This window comes from Dermacentor silvarum, chromosome 3 (assembly GCF_013339745.2).
Source record: "Dermacentor silvarum isolate Dsil-2018 chromosome 3, BIME_Dsil_1.4, whole genome shotgun sequence".
Taxonomy (NCBI): Eukaryota; Metazoa; Arthropoda; class Arachnida; order Ixodida; family Ixodidae; genus Dermacentor; species Dermacentor silvarum.
Window position 1 is genome coordinate 204909770 of NC_051156.1, and position 8822 is coordinate 204918591.

An 8822-nucleotide genomic window follows, 5' to 3' on the forward strand; every position below is an offset into this window, starting at 1 on the left:
AAATGAAAAAGGGCATTGATTTTACAATCGATGATGTTTACTTTGTAAGGATAGTCGATGCGGGATGATCGATAAGATGGTTGTGAAATGAAAGCATGCTTCAGTTGGTCATGATGATGCATTTTCTGCAAAAGGCTAAGGCAAGATACTTTCCTACTCAGTTCAAAGGATGGCAATGATAACGTTAGTTTCATTGAAGTTATGCTGCTAGTACGGTTGTAGTTGGAAAAAATGAAACATGCCGAATTATTCTGGACCATCTTGAGCCAGGATGTAAAGTTCGTGAAACCAGGGTCCCAAATTGCAGAGGCATATTATAATTTTGGACATACTAATGTCTTGTACAGAGTCAGTTTAGCAGAAATAGATGCCTTAGAAAAATTTCGGTGCAGGTAACCAAGCATGCGATAGCTGTTAATTATGTACCTAATCGATATGATGCTTCCAGCTAAGATCATTAGTTATATGGACACCTAAATATTTGTAAGAGGTAAGGGGTTGTAAAGGAATATTATTTAATTCATAGCAAGCAGGAGTAGTCTGATAAATGCACGATACTTGCATTACGTTACACTTCTTAACATTTAAATCCATTGCTCATGTGTTGCACCATTTCACTATGCTATTTAGGTCAACTTGTAAAGCAGTAACTTTGGTAGGGTCAGCTCTTTCGAGATAAATAATGCAGTCATCGGCAAATAAGTGGATAGGGGAAGACACGCAATTAGGGAGGTCATTAATATAAACTAAAGAGAGATGAGGGCCCAAAACGGACCCCTGTGGTACATCTGACGCGACAGACAGGGGAATTGTTATTGTTAACGAACACATACTGCGACATGTCAATATTGAGGCATCTGAGTCTAAGAAGAAGGCAACGGTTAATTTTGTGAAATGCTTTTGAGAACTCTAGGAAGATGCAGCCAGCTAAAGAACGATTGTTACTAAAAGTGAGCATGGAGTGAGTAAAACACATTAACTGAGTCTCGCAGGAATTTGACTTCCTGCCGAATTGTGCCGAATTGAAAAAAGAGTTCGAATCAAGGAAGCTAGCAAGGTGTGAGCAGATGACATGTTCAATAATTTTTCACGATATGCTGGTAAGAGAAATGGGGCGATAATTGAGGGGTGATTGTTTATTACCTGATTTATGAAGTGGAATCGCCTTCGCCTGCTTTCAGTGCTCGGGAAGAATACCAGTATTTAATGATTGTTGAAATATCTTAGTCAGAAAAATAGAGGAATACATCTTTGTTTCTTTGAGGAATCTTTAATTTATACAGTCAACACCAGAGGAACATGAGGGTTTCAGTGTGTCAATGAGCTTTAGAACCCCAGCTACATCTATTACTATTGGCTGTATACGGACGAAGTTGGAAAACTGAAATGATAATGAAATATTGCTTGTGGATGATAAATTTAGACAATAAACACGTCGTTCAAAATGGATGCGCACATCTTTACTAGGCACAGGTAAGTCATTCTGGTCAACTAAAGAAATCTCCGTGTTGCTGTGGGTATTAGTTACGATGTTCCAAAATTTCTGAGGGTTACTTATAAGCATGGATGGGAGTGTGTTTTTCAGAAAATTAGATTTCGCAGAAGCGACCTTGAGTGTAGATGTTAGACTGACTCTATAGTGTATGCGTGCCAGCGTTGCTCGGTTTGCCGCATTTTGGCTGTCGCTTTTTTCTGTTATAGAAAGTCAATTTAAATCCGAGTTAAACCATGGTGCGTGTGTATTTGTTGGTATTATTTTGGGGGAATGTAGGCTTTCGTAAGATTTGAAATTTGACGTGCAAACAGGTCCCAGTTCTCATGGGCAGAACAATATTCAAAACCATGAAGATAGTTATCAAGAAAGAAAGTTCACTATTGATCCTTTCAAAGGTTGCCTTATTGTAGTCAAATATAACCTTTCGTTTTTTTCGTAGCTGGAGATGTAAAAAAAGCATAGATCAAACTGAAGTAAAGAGTGATCGCCGAGTCCAGGCAGGAAAGCTATCGTGCCTACCATATCGGGGTTAGTAGTCAGAATTAGGTCGAGAGGGTTTGCAGAACTGCCGCAATGCGTGTAGGACCATCACGAAGCGTTCCTGTCATTTTCTGCTGATGACTGGCGACGCAGACTCCGCTGCTTCGTTTCGGTTGGACACTAGTACTGCATTTTCTCTTTAATGTCGCGCATTGGCGCCGCGCCCTGAGGGTTGTCTGAATTAACCGGTGTGCAGCCAAATATGTCCGAACGAACGAGAGTTTGATGCCATTAAATAGTGTATACGCCTGTTGGGACCAGACGACTAGTTCGAATTATCTGATTTTCCAGAATTAATGGGGGTCGAATTAACGAGGTTTAACTGCCTATTAAAAGTAATTTAAAAATTACTAAAAAGTAAATTATTGCTTTTATGTAACTTTCCTCCCAACTTTTATTAACAAATACAGTAAATAGAACGAGCTGTCCTGGCTCTTTCAGTGTGTCCTCTGCAGTCCTTTACACGTTACCTTTGCTAATAGATGCATTTCAAAATTTTCATTGATTATCTTCCCACGTTTTGTGAAGACATCAGTAACGACATTGAAAACTTGCTGAATGTGCGTGCTAGAGGTAATCGCGGTGTTGTAACGGACAAACACCTTCCGTGCAAGACTGGTTAGTCAATGCAGTGATGCTCACATTGGAGTCCTCTTGTAAGTACAGTGCTTCATTGTTGCTTGGCCTTGCAGATGGCACTCCCGGCAGGGTTTGTAAAAAGCCGGAAAAGTAGTCTGTATGCCATTGCCTGGCATCAACATCCAAAGTGGCCATCGCTATCTAGCCATAGCACTGACGGTTCGATGCGTCTGCCAACGTGTGGGGTGTTAAGATAAGGAAACAAATACTGAGTGCCCTGGTTCGCCTGTATAAACATGCACATCCACGAGGCTGCTGCATGGCACGACCACAGGCATTCTTTTGTAGTTCATGCCAAATTCAAGTGCTCAAAGGTGTGTCGCCTGTTACAGCTTGCTTGTCATTAAAGTAGCTGGTTACGTGTAATTGGTTAATAAAAAAGTACTAATTGACTTATAGTGAGCATTACCTACAGGGTTAGTAGCGGTCCTTAAAACCCTTTAAAACCCTGGAATTTAAAAATAGCATTTTCAAGGCCTTGAAAACCCTTAATTATTTTGAAGTCCTTAAACATACTTGAATTTTGTCAATAGGCCGGTTTTTAGTGGATGCCTCTTGAATGCCTGGCAACTACGTACTCGAGCCAACCAAAGCATCCAATCCAATCCATTTCTGTAGCCACAACGCAGTAGTGTGGTTACACAACGCCTCGTTGGGTTATAGTGGCGGCAACGACCGTAGCTAAGCCTACCTTTGTTATGGGAAAGCATGGTGCACGAATAATCGCTCTCGCATCTTTCGTACCTACAATATGCGGGGAAAGTGCCATTTCAAGCAGTCGTGGTTAAACAGTTCTGCTTATAGGGAGTGGATTTCTCCGGATACGTCAAACTCCCATCGGGCAAAGTGCAAATTAAGTCATGCGGGAAAACCTTCGATGTATCATCAATGAGTGAGTCAGCCCTCAAAAGTCATATGAAGAGCGCAAAACACATTGTGAACACGAAAGTAACTACGGCGCATAGTACCATGCAGAGCAACTTGACGGCAACTGTTCATGAGCAACATATCGAGCCAGCTCCATCAACGTCGTCGGATGTGAGTAGCCTGTGGAAAGCGCACGAGTGTGTGACCGACGCGGAGATACTGTGGACCTTGCAAATGGTAACATCACACTATTCCTACAACTCATCATCACACACAGGGGAATTGTTCAAGAAAATGTTCCCGGATAGCGAAATTGTGGAAAACGTACCTACTTTTGCTTGTGTGCAGTAAAAGATGTGCTTCCTTGCTGTAAAGCATGTTGTGGTCTTTTTCTATAATCTCAAAAAGTCTTGTTTCAAGTCCTTGAAAATTCTTTGTGAGGGCCTTGAAAGTCCTTAAAAACCCTTTAATTTTTTCCTTCACAGTGGCTATGAACCCTGTACCTAGAGTAATCAATCAATTAGCAAAGCTACGAAGAAATGTAATCAACTACAAATAATTAATTACCTGTAATTCATTACGTACAGGTTTCCTACCACCTGACTTTGCTTCAGTGGTGTCTTCTCAATTTTTTACAAGCATAGGAAAAGGCAAAATATACTCTGGTATGAAAGAAGTGCCGGTAGTGGTACGCTGCATTGAGGAGTTCTTTTCAAGTAGTTGTTTAGAGTGAAGATATAGTTGATTTCTCTGGTAGCACCAGGCTAAGCAGGCCGCATACTAACACAGAAATTTTGGGCGGGGCACGAAACCTCTAGTACTTGTGGAGACCTTTATTCCAGCAAAAGAGTGCTCCAACTCCTGTGCCAAATTGCGCCAATCAAGATTTCTTGCGCCATCACCGCCCAACCACTCCATACAGATGGTTAACCAGCGAAGCTGAAACGTGTGGCCCCGGTGTTTATTACTGGGTTAATCCCGACGGTTCAGTAAACGACGGCTTGGTAGGCTGCCGGATCCTCGGTAAGCAATTGTTTGCGCTCGGCCACCCAGGCCTGTTCTTGTGCCCGGACTGCAGCATCGGCACAGCGAACACGAGCTCTCTCACTGTGCTGTTGTCAGCGCTGTTCTTCATAAGCTGCCTGCTGTTCGGGAGTTCGTACAATGCGTGGCCTACCTATGCTGAAGTCGGAGAAAAACTGCTGCACGCGCACTCACAGAACACCTATGGCGCGCTCGGCTGTGATGGAGAGAATGACGTCACTGACGGCGCAGCCAATGGCGCGCGCCTCTCTTTCTCTTATGTGTGACAAGGGTAGTTCAAGGGCGCGATACAACTTACAGGTCCCTGAGCCCACCACCCGGAGTCCACAGGGGTATGTGCCATTGCGCTTGGACCCTTTCTGCATAATCGCTAGGATCGGCCCACATTTCTGTGCACATCGGATGGACAGATTTTGGTTTCGCCAATCCATATACAACTTTCTCTGTAAAAACACGAATTTGCGCCCAAGTGCGCCAAAGTTATCAACTGGGCAGTACGTGTATGACCGCAGTAGTCTTCAGGCGTGCATAGCGTGTATGACTAAAGCGGCCTAATAAATCAAACTTCAAGTTATCTGTACGTCGCCGACCGATGATTCGGGCTCGACGGTGACCTCCTAAATGTCAGAATAATAGGGAGTCCAAAATATCCCAAGTTCGCCAGCAAACAAAACAAGTGACTTTATTCCACGAGTGGCTAAAAAAAAAAATTGGGCTGTGGCTTAACTCAGTTATGCCTGAGTGTGCGTGAACCAAGCTAAACAACAAGATTCACCGTACTCTCGTACGGTGAATCTTGTTTAGCTTGGTTCTCTCTGCAGTTGCATCTTTATCGTTTAGCTTCGTACGTCTGAGTGTTTAGGTTTGGTTGTTACCTCTCGTTAAGTTATGGTTACATTAAAGACTAGACATTTTTAAAGTGTAACATTTATTTTGAAAGTCTTCATCTTGTTTCTCAATTGCCACAAAGAGGCCCCGGTGATCGGTAAGGCGGGAGGATAAGGGGTTGTCGTCCAGTGACTTGAACACGTTTCGGGTGCTATCCTCATCTGAATCCACTCGCCTGGCCACTTCGTACTTACGACGCTTCTCGACGCGTGCGGCTCGTTCTTCCTCCGTCTCCTCGGCTCGCTGCCTCCTCTTGGTTTCGTTCTGACGACGAATCCTGGCTTCTTTCAGTCTCTCCGACTCTCTTTCCATATCTGCCGACGAATCCCACTGAGCCGCCCCTTCTATATATACGATGCAACGCCGGCTCCTCCTCTTTTGCAACGCGGTTTCACCGGCTCCTCCTCTGACGTCATGCCAGATGGCGCGGCGCTGCCAGCTGCGGCGGTTGCTAGGCAACGGCTCCGCTCGCGGTGCGGCCACAGCGAAACGGCGAGAATACGGCCAATGTAGTAGGGATGGTCGATTAATATTTTTATTCGATTAACGATTAATCGTTTATCACTTTAGCCTCTAATCGATTAATCGCTTTCGATGCAGGGTTTTTCATCGATTAATCGAAATTCTTGCCGGGCACATTAAAAGGGTTAAAACACAGTTATCTACTTTCTAGGACCATATTTTAATGTTTGGTAGGTTGAACCAAGTTAGAAATGCAAGTGTGTGAAGTTTAATCTTCAATTTGTTGTAGACTAAATAGAGTTGGCGTAGTGGCCTTTGAAAATATAAACATTATACGTTATAAAATGGCACTTAGAGCAGCATTAAACATGATAAATGGCATCTTCTTTCTACTTTCTAGGGTTTTACGTGCCAAAACCAGTTCTGATTATGAGGCATGCCGTAGTGGAGGGCTCCAGGTTAATTTTGACCATCTGGGGTTCTTTAACGTGCACTACAACGCAAGCACACGGGCGTTTTTGCATTTCGCCTCCATCGAAATGCGGCCGCCGGGGCCGGGATTCGATCCCGCAACCTTGTGCTCAGCAGCGCAACGCCTTAGCTGACTGAGCCACCCCGGCGGGTATGATAAATGGCACTAGTGAAGCCCTGCACAATACAGTTAAACAAGAAATTAAAAAAAATGCCAGATGTAAAAGGTTAAGTCCAACTAAAATATGCAAGTAATTGCAATATGCACAGGACAAAATAAAATTACTGGGGTGAGGCGGAAGTCAGCACGTTTGACGCTGGATATCCAATTCCAATTGCCATCCAATTCGTCGTGCAACTATTGCTCGTTTCCTGGGCATCACCATGCATAGACAACAAGCAACTGTGGCGACATGTAGTTGAAAATTTCGTGGCTACATGAGTACAAAGAGTCGGCGCGTTTCGTCGCTTGGCAGGTGTACGTTGGGGAAACAATCCAATGTCCGTGCTTTCACTCAACGCTACACTTATACCAAGCCGCATTCTCTACCAGCTGTCACTCATATCTCCGTCACCGAGTCAATTCGAGCGCTTAGAGGCAGTATATAGAAAGGGACTTCGCTTGGCGATGGGAGTTCCTCGGGCAGCTTCAAACAAGAAGGTTACTATAGAGACCGAGGTTAGGTCCACTATAACAATGCGTGAGTTGGCGAGCGAAAGAACAAGGAACCGTTCAGGCCGATGGTAGGAGCAGAAGAAACTATATTTTATTCTTCTCTTTTTTTTAACCTCGCAGCACGCAGCACGAGGAACGAGGTACATGCGCATGCCCATGCGCCTGAGCGTGCCATGAATAAAAGGCGGCTTATGAAGATGACGATGGCCGCTAGAGTTACTAATGAAGCAGTCTCTCCCAGTGCGCCTTTTGGTATCTCGGGCCTTGTTCACGCAGCTATTAAGGCTGGGCGCGTTCCCCACAGGCACGGCGCGTCTCCGGCGGCTAATAACAATTCGCTCCCATTTCCATGCGGCGGTAAACACCTTGCGATATTTAGTACTGGAATGGCCGGAACGGAGTAGTCTCGACCCGCTATGGTCTGTTTAGGACTTCACCTGCAGCTTCAATGTACCCTGGCTACCGGCGAAACGCACCATTCCAACTGCCGAAGCTACGTTCCTTGTACTGTACCACTTGAGCACAGCGTATGAAAGCCACCTACAAGCGTACACAGACGCGTCGGTGTCTGCACAAATCACAAACAGATGGCCGCGCAGCGGAATTCTGCATACCCTCCCGTGATGTGTCCTGGTCTAGCCACCTAGATCGCGTAGTTTCCTCTACAACAGTAGAAAGCACCGCAATTACCGCGGCCTTGCGAAAACCACGGGCCTATTCTGCACAAGATATCGTGCTACTGACGGACTCAAAGTCAGCATTTCAACCTTACATCTTGGCCTACCTTGAGAGGAGTTTACAAGGCAATCTCTAGCACTGTCCAACTATCTAATGAGCAAGTAATTTAACGTAAACGTTCAATAGATCCCATCCTACGTAGGAATTGAAAAAAAAAAAAAAACGAAAAAGCTGATGCTCTTATTGCACGCCTAGCGCTGACATGTGCCCCAAAAGTAAGAACGCCAAGCATTTTTCAGAACTCTGAGGATGCAATACGTAATAACTTTAGGGTGATCCACAAGACTCCACACCAAACCTGCGTGATCCATGGACTTACTCGTGAGGAAGTGACGCTGTTGTGCGGCATCAGAACCGACTGCGCGTACACCCCCGCTTGGTCATCCAAGTCGTTGCGCTTCCCCGCTCTGTGCCTTATGTAGTCATATCGGCGACATTGAACATTTCATTTGGCTATGCCCACAGTTCGACCCAGAAAGAAACGCGATGACCGACAGCTTGCGAAAGAGTTGTCTTTAGTACAGGACCTTTGAGGACGTTGTTTTCCGCGGAGGGCCTGTAGCAATCAGGGAGAGAGTGCAACGAGTGCTGACTGCTGATTTCCTTCCTGTGACCCACGGGGCTCATTGACACCTGGTGACACACCCCTGATCTCAACTCATGGGAGGCTCAGGCGGAACAATTGCCGGCTTTGTAGGCTAACCCCGCCAGTTGCAACACTACCGCCACCTCCAAAAGCATGGTTTAGGATTTTAAGCCATGTACTTTTCTACAGAGCGAAGGAATTTCAATTGGCTGGGATGTTCGGGTGAACCCAACACCTTCTTTGAATGGCCACACAACCAACATGGGGGAATAGACGCTCAGAAGCTACAGATTTGCTGGAAGCGACATGAACTTCATCGTTTTATATAATACGTGCTCCCAACCGGGGCGCATGCTGTGCCACGTCTTTAGTGTACTGGGAGTGACACGACCATCAACGTCTGGGGTGCTATGTAT